This window comes from Schistocerca gregaria, chromosome 5 (assembly GCF_023897955.1).
Source record: "Schistocerca gregaria isolate iqSchGreg1 chromosome 5, iqSchGreg1.2, whole genome shotgun sequence".
In the NCBI taxonomy this organism is placed as follows: Eukaryota; Metazoa; Arthropoda; class Insecta; order Orthoptera; family Acrididae; genus Schistocerca; species Schistocerca gregaria.
In genome coordinates, this window is record NC_064924.1 from 574,316,094 (window position 1) to 574,343,838 (window position 27,745).

The 27,745-nt window shown below is 48.9% G+C and overlaps 33 non-coding genes across 33 annotated transcripts; all 33 read left to right on the top strand.

Annotated features, from left to right (window-relative positions):
* Positions 1 to 2,979: 2,979 nt before the first annotated feature.
* Positions 2,980 to 3,053, top strand: Trnan-guu (transfer RNA asparagine (anticodon GUU)). Its single transcript has one exon. It is a non-coding gene; the product is annotated as a tRNA-Asn (tRNA).
* A 689-nt stretch (positions 3,054 to 3,742) lies between these two features.
* Positions 3,743 to 3,814, top strand: Trnat-cgu (transfer RNA threonine (anticodon CGU)). Its single transcript has one exon. It is a non-coding gene; the product is annotated as a tRNA-Thr (tRNA).
* Positions 3,815 to 4,132: 318 nt separating this feature from the next.
* On the top strand, positions 4,133 to 4,206 carry Trnan-guu (transfer RNA asparagine (anticodon GUU)). Its single transcript has one exon. It is a non-coding gene; the product is annotated as a tRNA-Asn (tRNA).
* A 689-nt stretch (positions 4,207 to 4,895) lies between these two features.
* Positions 4,896 to 4,967, top strand: Trnat-cgu (transfer RNA threonine (anticodon CGU)). Its single transcript has one exon. It is a non-coding gene; the product is annotated as a tRNA-Thr (tRNA).
* A 318-nt stretch (positions 4,968 to 5,285) lies between these two features.
* On the top strand, positions 5,286 to 5,359 carry Trnan-guu (transfer RNA asparagine (anticodon GUU)). The gene has a single exon. It is a non-coding gene; the product is annotated as a tRNA-Asn (tRNA).
* A 689-nt stretch (positions 5,360 to 6,048) lies between these two features.
* Trnat-cgu (transfer RNA threonine (anticodon CGU)) lies at positions 6,049 to 6,120 on the top strand. Its single transcript has one exon. It is a non-coding gene; the product is annotated as a tRNA-Thr (tRNA).
* Positions 6,121 to 6,438: 318 nt separating this feature from the next.
* On the top strand, positions 6,439 to 6,512 carry Trnan-guu (transfer RNA asparagine (anticodon GUU)). Its single transcript has one exon. It is a non-coding gene; the product is annotated as a tRNA-Asn (tRNA).
* Positions 6,513 to 7,201: 689 nt separating this feature from the next.
* On the top strand, positions 7,202 to 7,273 carry Trnat-cgu (transfer RNA threonine (anticodon CGU)). Its single transcript has one exon. It is a non-coding gene; the product is annotated as a tRNA-Thr (tRNA).
* Positions 7,274 to 7,591: 318 nt separating this feature from the next.
* On the top strand, positions 7,592 to 7,665 carry Trnan-guu (transfer RNA asparagine (anticodon GUU)). Its single transcript has one exon. It is a non-coding gene; the product is annotated as a tRNA-Asn (tRNA).
* A 1,079-nt stretch (positions 7,666 to 8,744) lies between these two features.
* Trnan-guu (transfer RNA asparagine (anticodon GUU)) lies at positions 8,745 to 8,818 on the top strand. Its single transcript has one exon. It is a non-coding gene; the product is annotated as a tRNA-Asn (tRNA).
* A 689-nt stretch (positions 8,819 to 9,507) lies between these two features.
* On the top strand, positions 9,508 to 9,579 carry Trnat-cgu (transfer RNA threonine (anticodon CGU)). Its single transcript has one exon. It is a non-coding gene; the product is annotated as a tRNA-Thr (tRNA).
* Positions 9,580 to 9,897: 318 nt separating this feature from the next.
* On the top strand, positions 9,898 to 9,971 carry Trnan-guu (transfer RNA asparagine (anticodon GUU)). The gene has a single exon. It is a non-coding gene; the product is annotated as a tRNA-Asn (tRNA).
* A 688-nt stretch (positions 9,972 to 10,659) lies between these two features.
* Positions 10,660 to 10,731, top strand: Trnat-cgu (transfer RNA threonine (anticodon CGU)). Its single transcript has one exon. It is a non-coding gene; the product is annotated as a tRNA-Thr (tRNA).
* Positions 10,732 to 11,049: 318 nt separating this feature from the next.
* On the top strand, positions 11,050 to 11,123 carry Trnan-guu (transfer RNA asparagine (anticodon GUU)). Its single transcript has one exon. It is a non-coding gene; the product is annotated as a tRNA-Asn (tRNA).
* A 689-nt stretch (positions 11,124 to 11,812) lies between these two features.
* On the top strand, positions 11,813 to 11,884 carry Trnat-cgu (transfer RNA threonine (anticodon CGU)). Its single transcript has one exon. It is a non-coding gene; the product is annotated as a tRNA-Thr (tRNA).
* Positions 11,885 to 12,949: 1,065 nt separating this feature from the next.
* On the top strand, positions 12,950 to 13,021 carry Trnat-cgu (transfer RNA threonine (anticodon CGU)). The gene has a single exon. It is a non-coding gene; the product is annotated as a tRNA-Thr (tRNA).
* A 318-nt stretch (positions 13,022 to 13,339) lies between these two features.
* On the top strand, positions 13,340 to 13,413 carry Trnan-guu (transfer RNA asparagine (anticodon GUU)). Its single transcript has one exon. It is a non-coding gene; the product is annotated as a tRNA-Asn (tRNA).
* A 689-nt stretch (positions 13,414 to 14,102) lies between these two features.
* On the top strand, positions 14,103 to 14,174 carry Trnat-cgu (transfer RNA threonine (anticodon CGU)). The gene has a single exon. It is a non-coding gene; the product is annotated as a tRNA-Thr (tRNA).
* A 318-nt stretch (positions 14,175 to 14,492) lies between these two features.
* Positions 14,493 to 14,566, top strand: Trnan-guu (transfer RNA asparagine (anticodon GUU)). The gene has a single exon. It is a non-coding gene; the product is annotated as a tRNA-Asn (tRNA).
* Positions 14,567 to 15,255: 689 nt separating this feature from the next.
* Trnat-cgu (transfer RNA threonine (anticodon CGU)) lies at positions 15,256 to 15,327 on the top strand. The gene has a single exon. It is a non-coding gene; the product is annotated as a tRNA-Thr (tRNA).
* Positions 15,328 to 15,645: 318 nt separating this feature from the next.
* Positions 15,646 to 15,719, top strand: Trnan-guu (transfer RNA asparagine (anticodon GUU)). The gene has a single exon. It is a non-coding gene; the product is annotated as a tRNA-Asn (tRNA).
* A 689-nt stretch (positions 15,720 to 16,408) lies between these two features.
* On the top strand, positions 16,409 to 16,480 carry Trnat-cgu (transfer RNA threonine (anticodon CGU)). The gene has a single exon. It is a non-coding gene; the product is annotated as a tRNA-Thr (tRNA).
* A 318-nt stretch (positions 16,481 to 16,798) lies between these two features.
* On the top strand, positions 16,799 to 16,872 carry Trnan-guu (transfer RNA asparagine (anticodon GUU)). The gene has a single exon. It is a non-coding gene; the product is annotated as a tRNA-Asn (tRNA).
* A 689-nt stretch (positions 16,873 to 17,561) lies between these two features.
* On the top strand, positions 17,562 to 17,633 carry Trnat-cgu (transfer RNA threonine (anticodon CGU)). The gene has a single exon. It is a non-coding gene; the product is annotated as a tRNA-Thr (tRNA).
* Positions 17,634 to 17,951: 318 nt separating this feature from the next.
* On the top strand, positions 17,952 to 18,025 carry Trnan-guu (transfer RNA asparagine (anticodon GUU)). The gene has a single exon. It is a non-coding gene; the product is annotated as a tRNA-Asn (tRNA).
* A 689-nt stretch (positions 18,026 to 18,714) lies between these two features.
* On the top strand, positions 18,715 to 18,786 carry Trnat-cgu (transfer RNA threonine (anticodon CGU)). The gene has a single exon. It is a non-coding gene; the product is annotated as a tRNA-Thr (tRNA).
* Positions 18,787 to 19,104: 318 nt separating this feature from the next.
* On the top strand, positions 19,105 to 19,178 carry Trnan-guu (transfer RNA asparagine (anticodon GUU)). The gene has a single exon. It is a non-coding gene; the product is annotated as a tRNA-Asn (tRNA).
* A 689-nt stretch (positions 19,179 to 19,867) lies between these two features.
* Positions 19,868 to 19,939, top strand: Trnat-cgu (transfer RNA threonine (anticodon CGU)). The gene has a single exon. It is a non-coding gene; the product is annotated as a tRNA-Thr (tRNA).
* A 318-nt stretch (positions 19,940 to 20,257) lies between these two features.
* On the top strand, positions 20,258 to 20,331 carry Trnan-guu (transfer RNA asparagine (anticodon GUU)). The gene has a single exon. It is a non-coding gene; the product is annotated as a tRNA-Asn (tRNA).
* A 689-nt stretch (positions 20,332 to 21,020) lies between these two features.
* On the top strand, positions 21,021 to 21,092 carry Trnat-cgu (transfer RNA threonine (anticodon CGU)). The gene has a single exon. It is a non-coding gene; the product is annotated as a tRNA-Thr (tRNA).
* Positions 21,093 to 21,410: 318 nt separating this feature from the next.
* On the top strand, positions 21,411 to 21,484 carry Trnan-guu (transfer RNA asparagine (anticodon GUU)). The gene has a single exon. It is a non-coding gene; the product is annotated as a tRNA-Asn (tRNA).
* Positions 21,485 to 22,172: 688 nt separating this feature from the next.
* Trnat-cgu (transfer RNA threonine (anticodon CGU)) lies at positions 22,173 to 22,244 on the top strand. The gene has a single exon. It is a non-coding gene; the product is annotated as a tRNA-Thr (tRNA).
* Positions 22,245 to 22,562: 318 nt separating this feature from the next.
* Trnan-guu (transfer RNA asparagine (anticodon GUU)) lies at positions 22,563 to 22,636 on the top strand. Its single transcript has one exon. It is a non-coding gene; the product is annotated as a tRNA-Asn (tRNA).
* The last annotated feature ends 5,109 nt before the right edge of the window (positions 22,637 to 27,745 follow it).

Below are 27,745 nucleotides of genomic sequence, written 5' to 3' on the forward strand. Positions count from 1 at the left end.
ATTGTCTTCACTGCTTCGGGGTGTGATTTATGCACATCAATGTTGTTTTCCTGGTAGATCCATTCTGACCCCAGTAGCCGAATATCGGGATGTTGTCTCGGTTGCGGCGGTTACAAACGTTCATTGTGCCTTTGCTTTCCTCGATTTTTATAAGGCTTTTGATCACGTCAGTCATGTGTTTTTAGATCATGTTTTAGATACAATAGGTTTTAACGCTTCATCACGTGGTGTTCTTGGTAATTTGTATAGGGGAATAACTGCTCGGGTGTCAGTCAATGGGCAGCTGACACCGCCCTTTGCTATCCGCCGAGGGGTACCTCAGGGTAGTCCGCTCTCTATGTCGCTATTCATATTGTCCCTGGAACCGCTGCTTCGGACTCTTGCTTTCAAGCTTCAGGGTATGACCCTCTCTGGTGGGAAGCTCACTGTTAAGGCGTACGCGGACGATGTCGTTGTTCTCCTCCGTCAACGTGATGATATCACATTGTTGAAAGGGGCAGTCGATGCATACTGTTGTGTCTCTGGAGCGCGTCTTAATCAGGGTAAGTGTAAGTTCCTTGATATTCGAGGGTTTCGCGATGCTGATGTTCCTTGGGCCACTTTTGTCGATCGCCATACGTCATTGGGGATTACCATTGATCGGTGTCCTATAAAAATGGCAACTCTTAATTGGAAATCTGTCACCGAGAAGATACAGGGGGCTCTGATGGTCCATGAGCAGCGCTCTGCTACCATTTTGCAAAAAATCAGAATTTTAGACACATACGTGTTATGTAAAGCCTATTATGTTGCTCAGCTGTTCCCACTTCCCATTATGGTTGCGAAAAGGTTGCGCCAATTGTCTAGCAGGTTTATATGGAAGGGTCATCTATTCAAGTTGCGTTACGAGGTTATGACGAAACCGCGTACCTCCGGAGGCTTGGGCCTCACTGACATTACTCGCAAGGCATCTGCCTTGTACGTCCGCCGTACGACTCTCATTGTTACGCAAGAAGTGACTTCAATTACATCCAGACTTTTTACTGTTGTGCGCCCGAAGAGCCTTGCTCCACCTGTCGACGTCGGTCGCCTCAATTTTAAGTTGAAACACGTCCGGGAATTTTATATTGCGGTTAGTTACCTCGGTGACGTCTTCTTGCGACGACCGGTGCCAACGACCAAGAGCTTGATTGCCCGTTGGGAGGGGCTGGCTGGTCCCAATCCAATCGAACTGGCGTCTCCATCAGTGTCCTGGAAGAACGTCTGGAGGAATGTTAGTCTGCCGATCCTCACTATGGCTGTGGCGTCCACGTGGTGTAGGGTAGTTAATGGTTTGGTCCCCACCAACGTACGACTGCACCGTATTGGTCTTTCTGACACGGTCAATTGCACTCGGTGTGGTCTCCAGGACACACTTGAGCATCGATTCACCTGCAGTGGGCACCTTGCTAATTGGATTTGGCTCAGGAAACAACTGGCTTTTGTCACCAGGACTGCCGAAACCGCTTACACCATTGACATCATCGTACGGCCCGATTCTTCCTTTTATCCGCGAACGAAGCTCAATACCGTTATGTGGTTGCTTGGACACTTCGTACATTTTGTTATTAGTTGTCATGAAGAGGATGAACACCTTACGTTTCGACAGTACATTCTTACTGCTTACTGGAACCGATTGCGCATGCCAGGACTCCGTGAAGATTTTGCAAATATGCTTAGCCTGACATTTGAAAGGGAGGGTGTTGGCTAAGGTCGCCTGTGTTAGCCGATTTCCTATATACTGTTTCTGGATTTGCCACCTTTCTGTAAACTACTTTTCTAAACCTGGACTGAAGTTTTCGTGGATATTTAGGACGAACAAGAAAAACAAACGCGAGACCAAGAACAGCGACAGTAGGGGAAAGTACGACGCCGTAGTACAGGTGCCATTCGGAAACAGGACGGTGGAGTCATCGTGGCCAGGCCTCGGGTTTCGACCCCTGCCCGCTTTGTTTCCGCAGGCCTGAATCTGAGTGTCACCCCTAAATTTTAAACAATGGCATATCAAGTAATACTAAAAAAAAAAAAAAAAAAAAAAAAAAAAAGTGGTAGAGCACTGGTCTAATAAACCAGGAGTCGTAAGTTCCATCCTAACACGAGAAAGATAAATTTTGGAAATCAGTTGCGCGTCGTGGCCGTATAGCAAACAGTATCTGTGATGAAAAAAAAAAAAAAAAAAAAAAATGGATAAGGCATCGGTCTCCAAAAAAAAGAGAAAAAAAAAAGGGGTATGATTCCTGCTTCGGGTGCAGGAGGTCCCGGGTTCAAATCCCGGACGAGCCCTTGCGTTTTGTGCAAACGTGTGGCGACTACCGGCATGCCGGCGGCTGTTCCGCGCATTTCCTGCCCTCCAGGTAAGCACAAAAACCAAGTAGCCGGTTCTGAAAGAGTTTCACGTATCATTTGAGCCATCTGCAGCCTGGTGGTTGGACGTTTGAAATTGATTTAAATGTTCACAGTAGAGATTGTAGCAAGTGTCTTGTTGAGTGCGACGAAAAAGTGATTACGCCCGGAATCGAAACGGAGACCTTCTGCCTGTTAGGCAGACGTGATAACCGCTACAAAAAAAAAAAAAAAAAAAAAAGTGGTTAGAGCACTGGTCTCGTAAACCAGGAGTCGTGAGTTCGAACCTCACAGAAGGCATCCATTTTTTTAACTTTCCTGCAACGTGTGGAGCTACCTCGAGCAATATCTATCACATGGCAGTACACTGAATGAAAGGGATGTTCTACAACCTATGACAAGTATTCTACTGGCCTAGGAGGTTTTCTGAATGCATAGGCAGAACAGTGGTTTGTATGCATTTTGTAGTATAATGTCATTCGTTTATGAGCGTCGCTACAGTGTGCATGCACGTTAACCATGTGAAGGGGCATAAGCAGATGCTACCATTCTGCGAGATTCCTGCAGAATGTGTACGAATTGCGTTGATATAGATTGCACAAGTGAGCCAAAGTCGACGCCTCCGTGGCGCAATCGGCTAGCGCGTTCGGCTGTTAACCGAAAGGTTGGTGGTTCGAGCCCACCCGGGGGCGAAATCGTTTTATCCGTCACCGAGGTGAGGACATACATCAACTTTGTTAGAGATACACAGCTAGTGTGGCAATTTGGCTGCGAAGGAGTGATGCCACAGATGCTTACACACATTCAGGCAGGTGGCACAGTAGGTAAAAACATGGCCCTACACAGACGTTCTACTGTTTTCCTATTTATTCACCATGTGTGACACTGCAGTGGAGCGACGCCCACTACAAAAGACGTTTTATTTACATTCAATTTCAGCGTATGCGTCGCGAGTGCCATATGACAGGGCCTGTCTCTCGATGTCGATTTGTATTTTGTGTCTCTTAAGTGTCGGTCTGCAGTAGGCCGCTGTTGGCCGAGCGACGTGCAGTCGCCTTACATGAAGCCCCATGGGCAACGCCAGTGCCACTGTGAACAACAGCAAACTGTAGCCAGAGAGTGGAGCCGAAAGGCGCATTTCGCAGTCGAGCCACGTTATCCCACAAGCTGTGCACTAGGACAAGAAATTGCAGACCGCAAACTTTTGGTGGCCTGACGGTCGTCGCCGATCGTAAGGGCGAAACAGTCGAGAGATTTGGTGAACGGCAATGCGGACACTTCCAGCAGCAGCAGTGCGCCAAATCAATTATCTGGTCGAGGGCTGCAAGATTCAGTGTGATGAAGTGAGAATTCGGGGATAGCCCGCAAATTCAAAGCTGCCGTCTTCTTAGCTCAGTGGTAGAGCACTGGTCTCGTAAACCAGGAGTCGTGAGTTCGAACCTCACAGAAGGCATCCATTTTTTTAACTTTCCTGCAACGTGCGGAACTACCTCGAGCAATATCTATCACATGGCAGTACACTGAATGAAAGGGATGTTCTACAACCTATGACAAGTATTCTACTGGCCTAGGAGGTTTTCTGAATGCATAGGCAGAACAGTGGTTTGTATGCATTTTGTAGTATAATGTCATTCGTTTATGAGCGTCGCTACAGTGTGCATGCACGTTAACCATGTGAAGGGGCATAAGCAGATGCTACCATTCTGCGAGATTCCTGCAGAATGTGTACGAATTGCGTTGATATAGATTGCACAAGTGAGCCAAAGTCGACGCCTCCGTGGCGCAATCGGCTAGCGCGTTTGGCTGTTAACCGAAAGGTTGGTGGTTCGAGCCCACCCGGGGGCGAAATCGTTTTATCCGTCACCGAGGTGAGGACATACATCAACTTTGTTAGAGATACACAGCTAGTGTGGCAATTTGGCTGCGAAGGAGTGATGCCACAGATGCTTATACACATTCAGGCAGGTGGCACAGTAGGTAAAAACATGGCCCTACACAGACGTTCTACTGTTTTCCTATTTATTCACCATGTGTGACACTGCAGTGGAGCGACGCCCACTACAAAAGACGTTTTATTTACATTCAATTTCAGCGTATGCGTCGCGAGTGCCATATGACAGGGCCTGTCTCTCGATGTCGATTTGTATTTTGTGTCTCTTAAGTGTCGGTCTGCAGTAGGCCGCTGTTGGCCGAGCGACGTGCAGTCGCCTTACATGAAGCCCCATGGGCAACGCCAGTGCCACTGTGAACAACAGCAAACTGTAGCCAGAGAGTGGAGCCGAAAGGCGCATTTCGCAGTCGAGCCACGTTATCCCACAAGCTGTGCACTAGGACAAGAAATTGCAGACCGTAAACTTTTGGTGGCCTGACGGTCGTCGCCGATCGTAAGGGCGAAACACTCGAGAGATTTGGTGAACGGCAATGTGGACACTTCCAGCAGCAGCAGTGCGCCAAATCAATTATCTGGTCGAGGGCTGCAAGATTCAGTGTGATGAAGTGAGAATTCGGGGATAGCTCGCATATTCAAAGCTGCCGCCTTCTTAGCTCAGTGGTAGAGCACTGGTCTCGTAAACCAGGAGTCGTGAGTTCGAACCTGACAGAAGGCATAAATTTTTTTAACTTTCCTGCAACGTGCGGAGCTACCTCGAGCAATATCTATCACATGGCAGTACACTGAATGAAAGGGATGTTCTACAACCTATGACAAGTATTCTACTGGCCTAGGAGGTTTTCTGAATGCATAGGCAGAACAGTGGTTTGTATGCATTTTGTAGTATAATGTCATTCGTTTATGAGCGTCGCTACAGTGTGCATGCACGTTAACCATGTGAAGGGGCATAAGCAGATGCTACCATTCTGCGAGATTCCTGCAGAATGTGTACGAATTGCGTTGATATAGATTGCACAAGTGAGCCAAAGTCGACGCCTCCGTGGCGCAATCGGCTAGCGCGTTCGGCTGTTAACCGAAAGGTTGGTGGTTCGAGCCCACCCGGGGGCGAAATCGTTTTATCCGTCACCGAGGTGAGGACATACATCAACTTTGTTAGAGATACACAGCTAGTGTGGCAATTTGGCTGCGAAGGAGTGATGCCACAGATGCTTACACACATTCAGGCAGGTGGCACAGTAGGTAAAAACATGGCCCTACACAGACGTTCTACTGTTTTCCTATTTATTCACCATGTGTGACACTGCAGTGGAGCGACGCCCACTACAAAAGACGTTTTATTTACATCCAATTTCAGCGTATGCGTCGCGAGTGCCATATGACAGGGCCTGTCTCTCGATGTCGATTTGTATTTTGTGTCTCTTAAGTGTCGGTCTGCAGTAGGCCGCTGTTGGCCGAGCGACGTGCAGTCGCCTTACATGAAGCCCCATGGGCAACGCCAGTGCCACTGTGAACAACAGCAAACTGTAGCCAGAGAGTGGAGCCGAAAGGCGCATTTCGCAGTCGAGCCACGTTATCCCACAAGCTGTGCACTAGGACAAGAAATTGCAGACCGCAAACTTTTGGTGGCCTGACGGTCGTCGCCGATCGTAAGAGCGAAACAGTCGAGAGATTTGGTGAACGGCAATGTGGACACTCCCAGCAGCAGCAGTGCGCCAAATCAATTATCTGGTCGAGGGCTGCAAGATTCAGTGTGATGAAGTGAGAATTCGGGGATAGCCCGCAAATTCAAAGCTGCCGCCTTCTTAGCTCAGTGGTAGAGCACTGGTCTCGTAAACCAGGAGTCGTGAGTTCGAACCTCACAGAAGGCATCCATTTTTTTAACTTTCCTGCAACGTGCGGAGCTACCTCGAGCAATATCTATCACATGGCAGTACACTGAATGAAAGGGATGTTCTACAACCTATGACAAGTATTCTACTGGCCTAGGAGGTTTTCTGAATGCATAGGCAGAACAGTGGTTTGTATGCATTTTGTAGTATAATGTCATTCGTTTATGAGCGTCGCTACAGTGTGCATGCACGTTAACCATGTGAAGGGGCATAAGCAGATGCTACCATTCTGCGAGATTCCTGCAGAATGTGTACGAATTGCGTTGATATAGATTGCACAAGTGATCTAAAGTCGACGCCTCCGTGGCGCAATCGGCTAGCGCGTTCGGCTGTTAACCGAAAGGTTGGTGGTTCGAGCCCACCCGGGGGCGAAATCGTTTTATCCGTCACCGAGGTGAGGACATACATCAACTTTGTTAGAGATACACAGCTAGTGTGGCAATTTGGCTGCGAAGGAGTGATGCCACAGATGCTTATACACATTCAGGCAGGTGGCACAGTAGGTAAAAACATGGCCCTACACAGACGTTCTACTGTTTTCCTATTTATTCACCATGTGTGACACTGCAGTGGAGCGACGCCCACTACAAAAGACGTTTTATTTACATCCAATTTCAGCGTATGCGTCGCGAGTGCCATATGACAGGGCCTGTCTCTCGATGTCGATTTGTATTTTGTGTCTCTTAAGTGTCGGTCTGCAGTAGGCCGCTGTTGGCCAAGCGACGTGCAGTCGCCTTACATGAAGCCCCATGGGCAACGCCAGTGCCACTGTGAACAACAGCAAACTGTAGCCAGAGAGTGGAGCCGAAAGGCGCATTTCGCAGTCGAGCCACGTTATCCCACAAGCTGTGCACTAGGACAAGAAATTGCAGACCGCAAACTTTTGGTGGCCTGACGGTCGTCGCCGATCGTAAGAGCGAAACAGTCGAGAGATTTGGTGAACGGCAATGTGGACACTCCCAGCAGCAGCAGTGCGCCAAATCAATTATCTGGTCGAGGGCTGCAAGATTCAGTGTGATGAAGTGAGAATTCGGGGATAGCCCGCAAATTCAAAGCTGCCGCCTTTTTAGCTCAGTGGTAGAGCACTGGTCTCGTAAACCAGGAGTCGTGAGTTCGAACCTGACAGAAGGCATCCATTTTTTTAACTTTCCTGCAACGTGCGGAGCTACCTCGAGCAATATCTATCACATGGCAGTACACTGAATGAAAGGGATGTTCTACAACCTATGACAAGTATTCTACTGGCCTAGGAGGTTTTCTGAATGCATAGGCAGAACAGTGGTTTGTATGCATTTTGTAGTATAATGTCATTCGTTTATGAGCGTCGCTACAGTGTGCATGCACGTTAACCATGTGAAGGGGCATAAGCAGATGCTACCATTCTGCGAGATTCCTGCAGAATGTGTACGAATTGCGTTGATATAGATTGCACAAGTGAGCTAAAGTCGACGCCTCCGTGGCGCAATCGGCTAGCGCGTTCGGCTGTTAACCGAAAGGTTGGTGGTTCGAGCCCACCCGGGGGCGAAATCGTTTTATCCGTCACCGAGGTGAGGACATACATCAACTTTGTTAGAGATACACAGCTAGTGTGGCAATTTGGCTGCGAAGGAGTGATGCCACAGATGCTTATACACATTCAGGCAGGTGGCACAGTAGGTAAAAACATGGCCCTACACAGACGTTCTACTGTTTTCCTATTTATTCACCATGTGTGACACTGCAGTGGAGCGACGCCCACTACAAAAGACGTTTCATTTACATTCAATTTCAGCGTATGCGTCGCGAGTGCCATATGACAGGGCCTGTCTCTCGATGTCGATTTGTATTTTGTGTCTCTTAAGTGTCGGTCTGCAGTAGGCCGCTGTTGGCCGAGCGACGTGCAGTCGCCTTACATGAAGCCCCATGGGCAACGCCAGTGCCACTGTGAACAACAGCAAACTGTAGCCAGAGAGTGGAGCCGAAAGGCGCATTTCGCAGTCGAGCCACGTTATCCCACAAGCTGTGCACTAGGACAAGAAATTGCAGACCGCAAACTTTTGGTGGCCTGACGGTCGTCGCCGATCGTAAGGGCGAAACAGTCGAGAGATTTGGAGAACGGCAATGTGGACACTCCCAGCAGCAGCAGTGCGCCAAATCAATTATCTGGTCGAGGGCTGCAAGATTCAGTGTGATGAAGTGAGAATTCGGGGATAACCCGCAAATTCAAAGCTGCCGTCTTCTTAGCTCAGTGGTAGAGCACTGGTCTCGTAAATCAGGAGTCTTGAGTTCGAACCTGACAGAAGGCATCCATTTTTTTAACTTTCCTGCAACGTGCGGAGCTACCTCGAGCAATATCTATCACATGGCAGTACACTGAATGAAAGGGATGTTCTACAACCTATGACAAGTATTCTACTGGCCTAGGAGGTTTTCTGAATGCATAGGCAGAACAGTGGTTTGTATGCATTTTGTAGTATAATGTCATTCGTTTATGAGCGTCGCTACAGTGTGCATGCACGTTAACCATGTGAAGGGGCATAAGCAGATGCTACCATTCTGCGAGATTCCTGCAGAATGTGTACGAATTGCGTTGATATAGATTGCACAAGTGAGCTAAAGTCGACGCCTCCGTGGCGCAATCGGCTAGCGCGTTCGGCTGTTAACCGAAAGGTTGGTGGTTCGAGCCCACCCGGGGGCGAAATCGTTTTATCCGTCACCGAGGTGAGGACATACATCAACTTTGTTAGAGATACACAGCTAGTGTGGCAATTTGGCTGCGAAGGAGTGATGCCACAGATGCTTATACACATTCAGGCAGGTGGCACAGTAGGTAAAAACATGGCCCTACACAAACGTTCTACTGTTTTCCTATTTATTCACCATGTGTGACACTGCAGTGGAGCGACGCCCACTACAAAAGACGTTTTATTTACATTCAATTTCAGCGTATGCGTCGCGGGTGCCATATGACAGGGCCTGTCTCTCGATGTCGATTTGTATTTTGTGTCTCTTAAGTGTCGGTCTGCAGTAGGCCGCTGTTGGCCGAGCGACGTGCAGTCGCCTTACATGAAGCCCCATGGGCAACGCCAGTGCCACTGTGAACAACAGCAAACTGTAGCCAGAGAGTGGAGCCGAAAGGCGCATTTCGCAATCGAGCCACGTTATCCCACAAGCTGTGCACTAGGACAAGAAATTGCAGACCGCAAACTTTTGGTGGCCTGACGGTCGTCGCCGATCGTAAGAGCGAAACAGTCGAGAGATTTGGTGAACGGCAATGTGGACACTCCCAGCAGCAGCAGTGCGCCAAATCAATTATCTGGTCGAGGGCTGCAAGATTCAGTGTGATGAAGTGAGAATTCGGGGATAGCCCGCAAATTCAAAGCTGCCGCCTTCTTAGCTCAGTGGTAGAGCACTGGTCTCGTAAACCAGGAGTCGTGAGTTCGAACCTAACAGAAGGCATCCATTTTTTTAACTTTCCTGCAACGTGCGGAGCTACCTCGAGCAATATCTATCACATGGCAGTACACTGAATGAAAGGGATGTTCTACAACCTATGACAAGTATTCTACTGGCCTAGGAGGTTTTCTGAATGCATAGGCAGAACAGTGGTTTGTATGCATTTTGTAGTATAATGTCATTCGTTTATGAGCGTCGCTACAGTGTGCATGCACGTTAACCATGTGAAGGGGCATAAGCAGATGCTACCATTCTGCGAGATTCCTGCAGAATGTGTACGAATTGCGTTGATATAGATTGCACAAGTGAGCTAAAGTCGACGCCTCCGTGGCGCAATCGGCTAGCGCGTTCGGCTGTTAACCGAAAGGTTGGTGGTTCGAGCCCACCCGGGGGCGAAATCGTTTTATCCGTCACCGAGGTGAGGACATACATCAACTTTGTTAGAGATACACAGCTAGTGTGGCAATTTGGCTGCGAAGGAGTGATGCCACAGATGCTTATACACATTCAGGCAGGTGGCACAGTAGGTAAAAACATGGCCCTACACAGACGTTCTACTGTTTTCCTATTTATTCACCATGTGTGACACTGCAGTGGAGCGACGCCCACTACAAAAGACGTTTCATTTACATTCAATTTCAGCGTATGCGTCGCGAGTGCCATATGACAGGGCCTGTCTCTCGATGTCGATTTGTATTTTGTGTCTCTTAAGTGTCGGTCTGCAGTAGGCCGCTGTTGGCCGAGCGACGTGCAGTCGCCTTACATGAAGCCCCATGGGCAACGCCAGTGCCACTGTGAACAACAGCAAACTGTAGCCAGAGAGTGGAGCCGAAAGGCGCATTTCGCAGTCGAGCCACGTTATCCCACAAGCTGTGCACTAGGACAAGAAATTGCAGCCCGCAAACTTTTGGTGGCCTGACGGTCGTCGCCGATCGTAAGGGCGAAACACTCGAGAGATTTGGTGAACGGCAATGTGGACACTCCCAGCAGCAGCAGTGCGCCAAATCAATTATCTGGTCGAGGGCTGCAAGATTCAGTGTGATGAAGTGAGAATTCGGGGATAGACGCATATTCGAAGCTGCCGACTTCTTAGCTCAGTGGTAGAGCACTGGTCTCGTAAACCAGGAGTCGTGAGTTCGAACCTCACAGAAGGCATCCATTTTTTTAACTTTCCTACAACGTGCGGAGCTACCTCGAGCAATATCTATCACATGGCAGTACACTGAATGAAAGGGATGTTCTACAACCTATGACAAGTATTCTACTGGCCTAGGAGGTTTTCTGAATGCATAGGCAGAACAGTGGTTTGTATGCATTTTGTAGTATAATGTCATTCGTTTATGAGCGTCGCTACAGTGTGCATGCACGTTAACCATGTGAAGGGGCATAAGCAGATGCTACCATTCTGCGAGATTCCTGCAGAATGTGTACGAATTGCGTTGATATAGATTGCACAAGTGAGCCAAAGTCGACGCCTCCGTGGCGCAATCGGCTAGCGCGTTCGGCTGTTAACCGATAGGTTGGTGGTTCGAGCCCACCCGGGGGCGAAATCGTTTTATCCGTCACCGAGGTGAGGACATACATCAACTTTGTTAGAGATACACAGCTAGTGTGGCAATTTGGCTGCGAAGGAGTGATGCCACAGATGCTTATACACATTCAGGCAGGTGGCACAGTAGGTAAAAACATGGCCCTACACAGACGTTCTACTGTTTTCCTATTTATTCACCATGTGTGACACTGCAGTGGAGCGACGCCCACTACAAAAGACGTTTCATTTACATTCAATTTCAGCGTATGCGTCGCGAGTGCCATATGACAGGGCCTGTCTCTCGATGTCGATTTGTATTTTGTGTCTCTTAAGTGTCGGTCTGCAGTAGGCCGCTGTTGGCCGAGCGACGTGCAGTCGCCTTACATGAAGCCCCATGGGCAACGCCAGTGCCACTGTGAACAACAGCAAACTGTAGCCAGAGAGTGGAGCCGAAAGGCGCATTTCGCAGTCGAGCCACGTTATCCCACAAGCTGTGCACTAGGACAAGAAATTGCAGACCGCAAACTTTTGGTGGCCTGACGGTCGTCGCCGATCGTAAGGGCGAAACAGTCGAGAGATTTGGTGAACGGCAATGTGGACACTCCCAGCAGCAGCAGTGCGCCAAATCAATTATCTGGTCGAGGGCTGCAAGATTCAGTGTGATGAAGTGAGAATTCGGGGATAGCTCGCATATTCAAAGCTGCCGACTTCTTAGCTCAGTGGTAGAGCACTGGTCTCGTAAACCAGGAATCGTGAGTTCGAACCTCACAGAAGGCATCCATTTTTTTAACTTTCCTGCAACGTGCGGAGCTACCTCGAGCAATATCTATCACATGGCAGTACACTGAATGAAAGGGATGTTCTACAACCTATGACAAGTATTCTACTGGCCTAGGAGGTTTTCTGAATGCATAGGCAGAACAGTGGTTTGTATGCATTTTGTAGTATAATGTCATTCGTTTATGAGCGTCGCTACAGTGTGCATGCACGTTAACCATGTGAAGGGGCATAAGCAGATGCTACCATTCTGCGAGATTCCTGCAGAATGTGTACGAATTGCGTTGATATAGATTGCACAAGTGAGCCAAAGTCGACGCCTCCGTGGCGCAATCGGCTAGCGCGTTCGGTTGTGGTTCGAGCCCACCTGGGGGCGAAATCGTTTTATCCGTCACCGAGGTGAGGACATACATCAACTTTGTTAGAGATACACAGCTAGTGTGGCAATTTGGCTGCGAAGGAGTGATGCCACAGATGCTTATACTCATTCAGGCAGGTGGCACAGTAGGTAAAAACATGGCCCTACACAGACGTTCTACTGTTTTCCTATTTATTCACCATGTGTGACACTGCAGTGGAGCGACGCCCACTACAAAAGACGTTTTATTTACATTCAATTTCAGCGTATGCGTCGCGAGTGCCATATGACAGGGCCTGTCTCTCGATGTCGATTTGTATTTTGTGTCTCTTAAGTGTCGGTCTGCAGTAGGCCGCTGTTGGCCGAGCGACGTGCAGTCGCCTTACATGAAGCCCCATGGGCAACGCCAGTGCCACTGTGAACAACAGCAAACTGTAGCCAGAGAGTGGAGCCGAAAGGCGCATTTCGCAGTCGAGCCACGTTATCCCACAAGCTGTGCACTAGGACAAGAAATTGCAGACCGCAAACTTTTGGTGGCCTGACGGTCGTCGCCGATCGTAAGGGCGAAACAGTCGAGAGATTTGGTGAACGGCAATGTGGACACTCCCAGCAGCAGCAGTGCGCCAAATCAATTATCTGGTCGAGGGCTGCAAGATTCAGTGTGATGAAGTGAGAATTCGGGGATAGCTCGCATATTCAAAGCTGCCGCCTTCTTAGCTCAGTGGTAGAGCACTGGTCTCGTAAACCAGGAGTCGTGAGTTCGAACCTGACAGAAGGCATCCATTTTTTTAACTTTCCTGCAACGTGCGGAGCTACCTCGAGCAATATCTATCACATGGCAGTACACTGAATGAAAGGGATGTTCTACAACCTATGACAAGTATTCTACTGGCCTAGGAGGTTTTCTGAATGCATAGGCAGAACAGTGGTTTGTATGCATTTTGTAGTATAATGTCATTCGTTTATGAGCGTCGCTACAGTGTGCATGCACGTTAACCATGTGAAGGGGCATAAGCAGATGCTACCATTCTGCGAGATTCCTGCAGAATGTGTACGAATTGCGTTGATATAGATTGCACAAGTGAGCCAAAGTCGACGCCTCCGTGGCGCAATCGGCTAGCGCGTTCGGCTGTTAACCGAAAGGTTGGTGGTTCGAGCCCACCCGGGGGCGAAATCGCTTTATCCGTCACCGAGGTGAGGACATACATCAACTTTGTTAGAGATACACAGCTAGTGTGGCAATTTGGCTGCGAAGGAGTGATGCCACAGATGCTTATACACATTCAGGCAGGTGGCACAGTAGGTAAAAACATGGCCCTACTCAGACGTTCTACTGTTTTCCTATTTATTCACCATGTGTGACACTGCAGTGGAGCGACGCCCACTACAAAAGACGTTTTATTTACATTCAATTTCAGCGTATGCCTCGCGAGTGCCATATGACAGGGCCTGTCTCTCGATGTCGATTTGTATTTTGTGTCTCTTAAGTGTCGGTCTGCAGTAGGCCGCTGTTGGCCGAGCGACGTGCAGTCGCCTTACATGAAGCCCCATGGGCAACGCCAGTGCCACTGTGAACAACAGCAAACTGTAGCCAGAGAGTGGAGCCGAAAGGCGCATTTCGCAGTCGAGCCACGTTATCCCACAAGCTGTGCACTAGGACAAGAAATTGCAGACCGCAAACTTTTGGTGGCCTGACGGTCGTCGCCGATCGTAAGGGCGAAACAGTCGAGAGATTTGGAGAACGGCAATGTGGACACTCCCAGCAGCAGCAGTGCGCCAAATCAATTATCTGGTCGAGGGCTGCAAGATTCAGTGTGATGAAGTGAGAATTCGGGGATAGTTCGCATATTCAAAGCTGCCGCCTTTTTAGCTCAGTGGTAGAGCACTGGTCTCGTAAACCAGGAGTCGTGAGTTCGAACCTCACAGAAGGCATCCATTTTTTTAACTTTCCTGCAACGTGCGGAGCTACCTCGAGCAATATCTATCACATGGCAGTACACTGAATGAAAGGGATGTTCTACAACCTATGACAAGTATTCTACTGGCCTAGGAGGTTTTCTGAATGCATAGGCAGAACAGTGGTTTGTATGCATTTTGTAGTATAATGTCATTCGTTTATGAGCGTCGCTACAGTGTGCATGCACGTTAACCATGTGAAGGGGCATAAGCAGATGCTACCATTCTGCGAGATTCCTGCAGAATGTGTACGAATTGCGTTGATATAGATTGCACAAGTGAGCCAAAGTCGACGCCTCAGTGGCGCAATCGGCTAGCGCGTTCGGCTGTTAACCGAAAGGTTGGTGGTTCGAGCCCACCCGGGGGCGAAATCGTTTTATCCGTCACCGAGGTGAGGACATACATCAACTTTGTTAGAGATACACAGCTAGTGTGGCAATTTGGCTGCGAAGGAGTGATGCCACAGATGCTTATACACATTCAGGCAGGTGGCACAGTAGGTAAAAACATGGCCCTACTCAGACGTTCTACTGTTTTCCTATTTATTCACCATGTGTGACACTGCAGTGGAGCGACGCCCACTACAAAAGACGTTTTATTTACATTCAATTTCAGCGTATGCGTCGCGAGTGCCATATGACAGGGCCTGTCTCTCGATGTCGATTTGTATTTTGTGTCTCTTAAGTGTCGGTCTGCAGTAGGCCGCTGTTGGCCGAGCGACGTGCAGTCGCCTTACATGAAGCCCCATGGGCAACGCCAGTGCCACTGTGAACAACAGCAAACTGTAGCCAGAGAGTGGAGCCGAAAGGCGCATTTCGCAGTCGAGCCACGTTATCCCACAAGCTGTGCACTAGGACAAGAAATTGCAGACCGCAAACTTTTGGTGGCCTGACGGTCGTCGCCGATCGTAAGGGCGAAACACTCGAGAGATTTGGAGAACGGCAATGTGGACACTCCCAGCAGCAGCAGTGCGCCAAATCAATTATCTGGTCGAGGGCTGCAAGATTCAGTGTGATGAAGTGAGAATTCGGGGATAGCCCGCAAATTCAAAGCTGCCGCCTTCTTAGCTCAGTGGCAGAGCACTGGTCTCGTAAACCAGGAGTCGTGAGTTCGAACCTCACAGAAGGCATCCATTTTTTTAACTTTCCTGCAACGTGCGGAGCTACCTCGAGCAATATCTATCACATGGCAGTACACTGAATGAAAGGGATGTTCTACAACCTATGACAAGTATTCTACTGGCCTAGGAGGTTTTCTGAATGCATATGCAGAACAGTGGTTTGTATGCATTTTGTAGTATAATGTCATTCGTTTATGAGCGTCGCTACAGTGTGCATGCACGTTAACCATGTGAAGGGGCATAAGCAAATGCTACCATTCTGCGAGATTCCTGCAGAATGTGTACGAATTGCGTTGATATAGATTGCACAAGTGAGCCAAAGTCGACGCCTCCGTGGCGCAATCGGCTAGCGCGTTCGGCTGTTAACCGAAAGGTTGGTGGTTCGAGCCCACCCGGGGGCGAAATCGTTTTATCCGTCACCGAGGTGAGGACATACATCAACTTTGTTAGAGATACACAGCTAGTGTGGCAATTTGGCTGCGAAGGAGTGATGCCACAGATGCTTATACACATTCAGGCAGGTGGCACAGTAGGTAAAAACATGGCCCTACACAGACGTTCTACTGTTTTCCTATTTATTCACCATGTGTGACACTGCAGTGGAGCGACGCCCACTACAAAAGACGTTTTATTTACATTCAATTTCAGCGTATGCGTCGCGAGTGCCATATGACAGGGCCTGTCTCTCGATGTCGATTTGTATTTTGTGTCTCTTAAGTGTCGGTCTGCAGTAGGCCGCTGTTGGCCGAGCGACGTGCAGTCGCCTTACATGAAGCCCCATGGGCAACGCCAGTGCCACTGTGAACAACAGCAAACTGTAGCCAGAGAGTGGAGCCGAAAGGCGCATTTCGCAGTCGAGCCACGTTATCCCACAAGCTGTGCACTAGGACAAGAAATTGCAGACCGCAAACTTTTGGTGGCCTGACGGTCGTCGCCGATCGTAAGGGCGAAACAGTCGAGAGATTTGGAGAACGGCAATGTGGACACTCCCAGCAGCAGCAGTGCGCCAAATCAATTATCTGGTCGAGGGCTGCAAGATTCAGTGTGATGAAGTGAGAATTCGGGGATAGCCCGCAAATTCAAAGCTGCCGCCTTCTTAGCTCAGTGGCAGAGCACTGGTCTCGTAAACCAGGAGTCGTGAGTTCGAACCTCACAGAAGGCATCCATTTTTTTAACTTTCCTGCAACGTGCGGAGCTACCTCGAGCAATATCTATCACATGGCAATACACTGAATGAAAGGGATGTTCTACAACCTATGACAAGTATTCTACTGGCCTAGGAGGTTTTCTGAATGCATATGCAGAACAGTGGTTTGTATGCATTTTGTAGTATAATGTCATTCGTTTATGAGCGTCGCTACAGTGTGCATGCACGTTAACCATGTGAAGGGGCATAAGCAGATGCTACCATTCTGCGAGATTCCTGCAGAATGTGTACGAATTGCGTTGATATAGATTGCACAAGTGAGCCAAAGTCGACGCCTCCGTGGCGCAATCGGCTAGCGCGTTCGGCTGTTAACCGAAAGGTTGGTGGTTCGAGCCCACCCGGGGGCGAAATCGTTTTATCCGTCACCGAGGTGAGGACATACATCAACTTTGTTAGAGATACACAGCTAGTGTGGCAATTTGGCTGCGAAGGAGTGATGCCACAGATGCTTATACACATTCAGGCAGGTGGCACAGTAGGTAAAAACATGGCCCTACACAGACGTTCTACTGTTTTCCTATTTATTCACCATGTGTGACACTGCAGTGGAGCGACGCCCACTACAAAAGACGTTTTATTTACATTCAATTTCAGCGTATGCGTCGCGAGTGCCATATGACAGGGCCTGTCTCTCGATGTCGATTTGTATTTTGTGTCTCTTAAGTGTCGGTCTGCAGTAGGCCGCTGTTGGCCGAGCGACGTGCAGTCGCCTTACATGAAGCCCCATGGGCAACGCCAGTGCCACTGTGAACAACAGCAAACTGTAGCCAGAGAGTGGAGCCGAAAGGCGCATTTCGCAGTCGAGCCACGTTATCCCACAAGCTGTGCACTAGGACAAGAAATTGCAGACCGCAAACTTTTGGTGGCCTGACGGTCGTCGCCGATCGTAAGGGCGAAACAGTCGAGAGATTTGGAGAACGGCAATGTGGACACTCCCAGCAGCAGCAGTGCGCCAAATCAATTATCTGGTCGAGGGCTGCAAGATTCAGTGTGATGAAGTGAGAATTCGGGGATAGCCCGCAAATTCAAAGCTGCCGCCTTCTTAGCTCAGTGGCAGAGCACTGGTCTCGTAAACCAGGAGTCGTGAGTTCGAACCTCACAGAAGGCATCCATTTTTTTAACTTTCCTGCAACGTGCGGAGCTACCTCGAGCAATATCTATCACATGGCAGTACACTGAATGAAAGGGATGTTCTACAACCTATGACAAGTATTCTACTGGCCTAGGAGGTTTTCTGAATGCATATGCAGAACAGTGGTTTGTATGCATTTTGTAGTATAATGTCATTCGTTTATGAGCGTCGCTACAGTGTGCATGCACGTTAACCATGTGAAGGGGCATAAGCAGATGCTACCATTCTGCGAGAATCCTGCAGAATGTGTACGAATTGCGTTGATATAGATTGCACAAGTGAGCCAAAGTCGACGCCTCCGTGGCGCAATCGGCTAGCGCGTTCGGCTGTTAACCGAAAGGTTGGTGGTTCGAACCCACCCGGGGGCGAAATCGTTTTATCCGTCACCGAGGTGAGGACATACATCAACTTTGTTAGAGATACACAGCTAGTGTGGCAATTTGGCTGCGAAGGAGTGATGCCACAGATGCTTATACACATTCAGGCAGGTGGCACAGTAGGTAAAAACATGGCCCTACACAGACGTTCTACTGTTTTCCTATTTATTCACCATGTGTGACACTGCAGTGGAGCGACGCCCACTACAAAAGACGTTTTATTTACATTCAATTTCAGCGTATGCGTCGCGAGTGCCATATGACAGGGCCTGTCTCTCGATGTCGATTTGTATTTTGTGTCTCTTAAGTGTCGGTCTGCAGTAGGCTGCTGTTGGCCGAGCGACGTGCGGTCGCCTTACATGAAGCCCCATGGGCAACGCCAGTGCCACTGTGAACAACAGCAAACTGTAGCCAGAGAGTGGAGCCGAAAGGCGCATTTCGCAGTCGAGCCACGTTATCCCACGAGCTGTGCACTAGGACAAGAAATTGCAGACCGCAAACTTTTGGTGGCCTGACGGTCGTCGCCGATCGTAAGGGCGAAACAGTCGAGAGATTTGGAGAACGGCAATGTGGACACTCCGAGCAGCAGCAGTGCGCCAAATCAATTATCTGGTCGAGGGCTGCAAGATTCAGTGTGATGAAGTGAGAATTCGGGGATAGCTCGCAAATTCAAAGCTGCCGCCTTCTTAGCTCAGTGGTAGAGCACTGGTCTCGTAAACCAGGAGTCGTGAGTTCGAACCTGACAGAAGGCATCCATTTTTTTAACTTTCCTGCAACGTGCGGAGCTACCTCGAGCAATATCTATCACATGGCAGTACACTGAATGAAAGGGATGTTCTACAACCTATGACAAGTATTCTACTGGCCTAGGAGGTTTTCTGAATGCATAGGCAGAACAGTGGTTTGTATGCATTTTGTAGTATAATGTCATTCGTTTATGAGCGTCGCTACAGTGTGCATGCACGTTAACCATGTGAAGGGGCATAAGCAGATGCTACCATTCTGCGAGATTCCTGCAGAATGTGTACGAATTGCGTTGATATAGATTGCACAAGTGAGCCAAAGTCGACGCCTCCGTGGCGCAATCGGCTAGCGCGTTCGGCTGTTAACCGAAAGGGTGGTGGTTCGAGACCACCTGGGGGCGAAATCGTTTTATCCGTCACCGAGGTGAGGACATACATCAACTTTGTTAGAGATACACAGCTAGTGTGGCAATTTGGCTGCGAAAGAGGGATGCCACAGATGCTTATACACATTCAGGCAGGTGGCACAGTAGGTAAAAACATGGCCCTACACAGACGTTCTACTGTTTTCCTATTTATTCACCATGTGTGACACTGCAGTGGAGCGACGCCCACTACAAAAGACGTTTTATTTACATTCAATTTCAGCGTATGCGTCGCGAGTGCCATATGACAGGGCCTGTCTCTCGATGTCGATTTGTATTTTGTGTCTCTTAAGTGTCGGTCTGCAGTAGGCCGCTGTTGGCCGAGCGACGTGCAGTCGCCTTACATGAAGCCCCATGGGCAACGCCAGTGCCACTGTGAACAACAGCAAACTGTAGCCAGAGAGTGGAGCCGAAAGGCGCATTTCGCAGTCGAGCCACGTTATCCCACAAGCTGTGCACTAGGACAAGAAATTGCAGACCGCAAACTTTTGGTGGCCTGACGGTCGTCGCCGATCGTAAGGGCGAAACAGTCGAGAGATTTGGAGAACGGCAATGTGGACACTCCCAGCAGCAGCAGTGCGCCAAATCAATTATCTGGTCGAGGGCTGCAAGATTCAGTGTGATGAAGTGAGAATTCGGGGATAGCTCGCATATTCAAAGCTGCCGCCTTCTTAGCTCAGTGGTAGAGCACTGGTCTCGTAAACCAGGAGTCGTGAGTCCGAACCCCACAGAAGGCATCCATTTTTATAACTTTCCTGCAACGTGCGGAGCTACCTCGATCAATATCTATCACATGGCAGTACACTGAATGACAGGGATGTTCTACAGCCTATGACAAGTATTCTACTGGCCTAGGAGGTTTTCTGAATGCATAGGCAGAACAGTGGTTTGTATGCATTTTGTAGTATAATGTCATTCGTTTATGAGCGTCGCTACAGTGTGCATGCACGTTATCCATGTGAAGAGGCATAAGCAGATGCTACCATTCTGCGAGATTCCTGCAGAATGTGTACGAATTGCGTTGATATAGATTGCACAAGTGAGCCAAAGTCTACGCCTCCGTGGCGCAATCGGCTAGCGCGTTCGGCTGTTAACCAAAAGGTTGGTGGTTCGAGCCCACCTGTGGGCGAAATCGTTTTATCCGTCACCGAGGTGAGGACATACATCAACTTTGTTAGAGATACACAGCTAGTGTGGCAATTTGGCTGCGAAGGAGTGATGCCACAGATGCTTATACACATTCAGGCAGGTGGCACAGTAGGTAAAAACATGGCCCTACACAGACGTTCTACTGTTTTCCTATTTATTCACCATGTGTGACACTGCAGTGGAGCGACGCCCACTACAAAAGACGTTTTATTTACATTCAATTTCAGCGTATGCGTCGCGAGTGCCATATGACAGGGCCTGTCTCTCGATGTCGATTTGTATTTTGTGTCTCTTAAGTGTCGGTCTGCAGTAGGCCGCTGTTGGCCGAGCGACGTGCAGTCGCCTTACATGAAGCCCCATGGGCAACGCCAGTGCCACTGTGAACAACAGCAAACTGTAGCCAGAGAGTGGAGCCGAAAGGCGCATTTCGCAGTCGAGCCACGTTATCCCACAAGCTGTGCACTAGGACAAGAAATTGCAGACCGCAAACTTTTGGTGGCCTGACGGTCGTCGCCGATCGTAAGGGCGAAACACTCGAGAGATTTGGAGAACGGCAATGTGGACACTCCCAGCAGCAGCAGTGCGCCAAATCAATTATCTGGTCGAGGGCTGCAAGATTCAGTGTGATGAAGTGAGAATTCGGGGATAGCTCGCATATTCAAAGCTGCCGCCTTCTTAGCTCAGTGGTAGAGCACTGGTCTCGTAAACCAGGAGTCGTGAGTTCGAACCTCACAGAAGGCATCCATTTTTTTAACTTTCCTGCAACGTGCGGAGCTACCTCGAGCAATATCTATAACATGGCAGTACACTGAATGAAAGGGATGTTCTACAACCTATGACAAGTATTCTACTGGCCTAGGAGGTTTTCTGAATGCATAGGCAGAACAGTGGTTTGTATGCATTTTGTAGTATAATGTCATTCGTTTATGAGCGTCGCTACAGTGTGCATGCACGTTAACCATGTGAAGGGGCATAAGCAGATGCTACCATTCTGCGAGATTCCTGCAGAATGTGTACGAATTGCGTTGATATAGATTGCACAAGTGAGCCAAAGTCGACGCCTCCGTGGCGCAATCGGCTAGCGCGTTCGGCTGTTAACCGAAAGGTTGGTGGTTCGAGCCCACCCGGGGGCGAAATCGTTTTATCCGTCACCGAGGTGAGGACATACATCAACTTTGTTAGAGATACACAGCTAGTGTGGCAATTTGGCTGCGAAGGAGTGATGCCACAGATGCTTATACACATTCAGGCAGGTGGCACAGTAGGTAAAAACATGGCCCTACACAGACGTTCTACTGTTTTCCTATTTATTCACCATGTGTGACACTGCAGTGGAGCGACGCCCACTACAAAAGACGTTTTATTTACATTCAATTTCAGCGTATGCGTCGCGAGTGCCATATGACAGGGCCTGTCTCTCGATGTCGATTTGTATTTTGTGTCTCTTAAGTGTCGGTCTGCAGTAGGCCGCTGTTGGCCGAGCGACGTGCAGTCGCCTTACATGAAGCCCCATGGGCAACGCCAGTGCCACTGTGAACAACAGCAAACTGTAGCCAGAGAGTGGAGCCGAAAGGCGCATTTCGCAGTCGAGCCACGTTATCCCACAAGCTGTGCACTAGGACAAGAAATTGCAGACCGCAAACTTTTAGCGGCCTGACGGTCGTCGCCGATCGTAAGGGCGAAACACTCGAGAGATTTGGAGAACGGCAATGTGGACACTCCCAGCAGCAGCAGTGCGCCAAATCAATTATCTGGTCGAGGGCTGCAAGATTCAGTGTGATGAAGTGAGAATTCGGGGATAGCCGCAAATTCAAAGCTGCCGCCTTCTTAGCTCAGTGGTAGAGCACTGGTCTCGTAAACCAGGAGTCGTGAGTTCGAACCTCACAGAAGGCATCCATTTTTTTAACTTTCCTGCAACGTGCGGAGCTACCTCGAGCAATATCTATCACATGGCAGTACACTGAATGAAAGGGATGTTCTACAACCTATGACAAGTATTCTACTGGCCTAGGAGGTTTTCTGAATGCATAGGCAGAACAGTGGTTTGTATGCATTTTGTAGTATAATGTCATTCGTTTATGAGCGTCGCTACAGTGTGCATGCACGTTAACCATGTGAAGGGGCATAAGCAGATGCTACCATTCTGCGAGATTCCTGCAGAATGTGTACGAATTGCGTTGATATAGATTGCACAAGTGAGCCAAAGTCGACGCCTCCGTGGCGCAATCGGCTAGCGCGTTCGGCTGTTAACCGAAAGGTTGGTGGTTCGAGCCCACCCGGGGGCGAAATCGTTTTATCCGTCACCGAGGTGAGGACATACATCAACTTTGTTAGAGATACACAGCTAGTGTGGCAATTTGGCTGCGAAGGAGTGATGCCACAGATGCTTATACACATTCAGGCAGGTGGCACAGTAGGTAAAAGCATGGCCCTACACAGACGTTCTACTGTTTTCCTATTTATTCACCATGTGTGACACTGCAGTGGAGCGACGCCCACTACAAAAGACGTTTTATTTACATTCAATTTCAGCGTATGCGTCGCGAGTGCCATATGACAGGGCCTGTCTCTCGATGTCGATTTGTATTTTGTGTCTCTTAAGTGTCGGTCTGCAGTAGGCCGCTGTTGGCCGAGCGACGTGCAGTCGCCTTACATGAAGCCCCATGGGCAACGCCAGTGCCACTGTGAACAACAGCAAACTGTAGCCAGAGAGTGGAGCCGAAAGGCGCATTTCGCAGTCGAGCCACGTTATCCCACAAGCTGTGCACTAGGACAAGAAATTGCAGACCGCAAACTTTTGGTGGCCTGACGGTCGTCGCCGATCGTAAGGGCGAAACACTCGAGAGATTTGGAGAACGGCAATGTGGACACTCCCAGCAGCAGCAGTGCGCCAAATCAATTATCTGGTCGAGGGCTGCAAGATTCAGTGTGATGAAGTGAGAATTCGGGGATAGCTCGCATATTCAAAGCTGCCGCCTTCTTAGCTCAGTGGACAGTCTGCCTGCGGCAGCGGTGGTGAGCGGACCTCCAGGGCCAGCGCGCTGCGGCAGGAAGTGTTTACGTCAGGCGGTGAGTCGCGTGCTTACAGCGTCTGCTTATTAGTATTCGTTCCGTTCTGTAGGATCTGATATGGAATTATGAATCCGACTAACAGGAAAGATACCTTGAAGTTTACCTTTGATAGGAACTTTTCGAAACCAAATTCGTTTGAAGTTGAAGCATGGTTAGAGGAAACAGCTAAGATTACTTTTGATGACATTGTGGGGATAAATTTCTCTATCGTGACTAGTGTTGTTTATGTGAAATTAACGTCCTCTGAACTGTGTGATAGAATTGTAGAGTCCAGTGGAGGTGTACTGAAGTTTAAACATAGCGATGGTACCGTCAGTGACGTCAGCATTACGCATGCTGGACTGGGCATCCGGACGGCACGTATTTTCGAACTCCCGTTTGAAATAACAGCCGCGCAAATAAATTCTGCATTGACACCTTACGGGAGGGTCATTAACAATTTTGCGGAGCGTTGGTCCAAAGCCCACAAATTTCCGGTGCTTAACGGCGTCAGGCAGGTTAAGATCGATATACAGAAGCACATACCTTCATATATTTACGTAGGTGGACATCGCGGAATTGTCATATATGATGGGCAGCCAAAAACGTGTGCCGGCTGTGGTGCGCCCGGCCACGTGCGCTCTGAATGTATACAAAGACGGGTGACGCAGATACCTGTCGGTGAAGCCGCTAGCCCCCCTGTGACGACGGCACTGCCACTGACATACGCTGTCGCGGCTTCTGGTCTTCCACCCGCGACCCCGCCTGTAGATGCCCCTCGTTTGAACGATGTTTTGGCCGATAACGTCAAAGAACCGAGTGCTGACGCGGCACCGCCGCTACCACACTCAGAGATGGAGGTAACGACGGATGACTCCCCAGTGGTTGATGCCACTGGTACTGAGGATGAAGCAGACGCTGTGTTCCCGGCGGATCAACCCCAGAGTCAACAGTCCACTTCGGATGTTGATGATACTGCGAACCCTAACAGGAAGCCTTCCAAAAAGAAGCGGAGACTTGCACATCAAGGAGCCAATCAGCTCGCCCCACAGCTCCGCGACAAAGCGAAACGAATAAGCAGCCAAATGTGTCAGAACACTTCTGAACCCTCTGAAGTTGGTCTCCCTGCGTCTGGTCGAATGGACATTGATCCTGTAGTGTCTCCCCCTGTGAATCCACGACGGGTGGAAGATAGTGATACCTCGAGTAGAGTCGTTTTGCCGGATACCCACGCTCAAGGAAACGCAGGATCGCTTTTGTCAGAGGCCACTCTCACTGGGAATTGGGCACGGGAAATGGAAGTATTGGATGCGAGCAATGATGCGGCTGTCATGCGGACCATTGAGACGGAATCTTCGGCACCCCCCACAGAGCAGCATACACCAACCGTACCGGGAACTACAGGAACTCCGACTGACGCGCTTGGCCTCAATTTCGTTAGCCATCCTTCTAAGACTGTTTAATTAATAGTATGTGCCTTCTCCCATGAACGAGCCCCAAGCCTATAAAATTGCCACGTTAAACATCAATAAGATACAGTCGTACTGGCGGCTCCGTAATTTACAAGATTTTGTATACGCAGCGGATATCGATATTCTGTTACTTCAAGAAGTCGCTGCGATTGAACTTGACCGAATAACTGGTTATACTACTCTCTCCAATTCCGGGAGCGGTGCGAATTTAGGGACGGCGATTCTGTTAAAAGAAGGGATTGTAGCGACCGACGTAGAAAAACTGCCTGATCATAGAGGGATCGCTGTCACTTTCCATCGGACACGCATAATCAATGTTTACGCCCCGTCCGGCAGTAGCAATAGGCGTGCTAGGGCTGAGTTCTTCACAAGCGCCATAGTCCCACTTTTTAGGGGAACCTACGATCGTATAATTTTTGCGGGTGACTTCAATTGTGTCTTAAGTCCAAAAGACCAGACGCCTAATTTTAACAAATCTGGAGAACTAGAACGTATCGTCCAAGAAATGAACCTCATTGACACATGGGAGCATACGCACGGAGCGGCACCTGGGTTCACTCATGTCACGAACCACTCTGCAAGCCGGCTAGACAGAATCTATGTATCGGCGTGTATGAAGACTCAAGTCCTCCAATCCGAAGTTTGGCCCACAATTTTTTCCGATCATGCCGCATATATTTGTACTGTTAACATGGTCAAGCAAGGCACATTTCGCGGCAGAGGTTTCTGGAAACTTAACAATGCTCTCCTTAACGATGTTGACTGTCACCGTGTCTTTAACGAAACATGGGAGGCATGTGAACGACGGGTTGCACAGTATGCCTCCGTTACTGAATGGTGGATAACACATGCCAAACCAACTTTATCAAAAATGTTTAAACGCTACGCTCGGGACAAATCCTGGTGGCAACGGCAAACGTCTGAGATTTATTTTACTTGTCTCAGGGAGCTTTACCAGTCCGATGTGACTGTACCTGAAAATTTTATGCAGATTAAAAAAATTAAGGCAAAATTATTAAAACTTCAGCGGCAGCAGGCAGAAGGCTTTCAAATAAGGTCCAGGCCCCAGAATGTGATAGACGACGAAATGACATCCATGTTTCACGTCATTCGTGAAAATAAGAGGGGGCGGCGGAGATTAATAACTCGTCTTCAGTTGAGTGAAGGCGTTGCGCTCACGCGGCAACAAGACATACGGAACGCACTTCACAATCACTTGGCAGGTCTCCTGACAACGACACATACCGACGATGGAACTCACGATGAATTACTCAATAACTTGCAAAGGACTTTGGGTGCTGCTGAAGTCGAAACTCTCATGCGAGAAATTGATGAAGACGAATTGGATTCTGCGCTATCACGAAGTCCGAAAAATAAATCGCCGGGACCCGACGGTCTCACTGCCGAATTTTATCTTACTTTCTGCGACAAATTAAAGCCCAAGTTGTTGAGTATGTTTAATGAAATTTTACGGCCAGATTTTAATGTTCCTCAGGCTCTCGTGGAAGGCATCGTGGTTTTAATCCCTAAACGCCCAATGTGCAGTTCTGTTGACGATTTTCGGCCGCTTACTTTACTGAACAGTGACTACAAAATTTTAGCACGTATTATTTCTAATAGATTGAAAATGTTGATGAATACTGTCATTGGTCAGTACCAGACCAGTGTAGGTGTCGGTAGGACGATCTTCCAAAATTTGTCTCAATACAGGGACGTTATAGCCATTGCAGATGCGTGTAAGATACGGTGTGCGCTAGTTTCCCTTGACTTTTCAAAGGCATTCGACAGAGTAAACCATCAGTTTCTCATCCGGACGATGCATGCCATGGGATTTCCACTACGTTTTATCAATCTTATACATGAGCTCCTTCGTAAAGGAGTAACTCGACTCATGGTGAATGGCCAGCTGAGCGCATCAATTAATATTACTAATTCAGTGCGACAGGGATGCCCTATGTCGATGGCCTTGTTTGCCATTGCCATTGAGCCTTTGCTTGTCACCTTGACACAGCGTCTACAAGGATTAACCATCCACGGCATTAAGATTGTTTGTACTGCATATGCGGATGACGTCGGATTTTTGGTCATGGACGAAGGTGAAGTCGAGGAAGCCCTTCAGATCGTCAAAAACTACGAACTTGTTGCGGGTGCGAAGTTGAATGCCAGGAAATCTGGCATTATGAACATAGGACGCGGCATCTCGCTGCACCATCACGGTCAGTTGCAACTAATTTCTAAAATGAAATGCCTTGGTATTGAGTACAGGAGCAACATACAGCACACAATTGCGGTGAACTATAGGAATCTCCTGGCAAGTATGCGTGCTTGCATGCAGACCCACTACCTAAGAAGCCTTGATGAACTGCAGAAAGTCACCTTCGCTAATGTCTACCTCACCTCAAAGATTAACTACGTTGCACAAGTACTGCCCATGCCACAGGAGACAGCGAAGCGTATGATGTCCGCTCTAGGCCATTTTGTCACACGTGGACACATTTTTAAAGTCAAGTACGATACGCTCACTCTCTCCACGACCGATGGAGGCTTAAATTTAACAGATGTTCGTTCCAAGTCACGAGCTTTGTACGTATGCACCACCTACAAACGGTGGAGGTCGTTACCGAACAGTCTAACGGCTCACTTGTTAACCGAAATAGCGCCGGCCTGCCTGCAGCCTCCTGTCTCTGTTCAACATATTCCGCCTGCGCTGACTCACTTTAAGAGCTTTTTCATTGAGTTCAGTTACGTACGGTCAACTCTCCCAGAAAATGAGCTTTCCGTGGTGAAGTTAGTTTATAATAAACTACTGGCAACCAAGAACAGGAACAACATCGAACACAAATACCCCAATCATCGCTGGCCAGTGATATG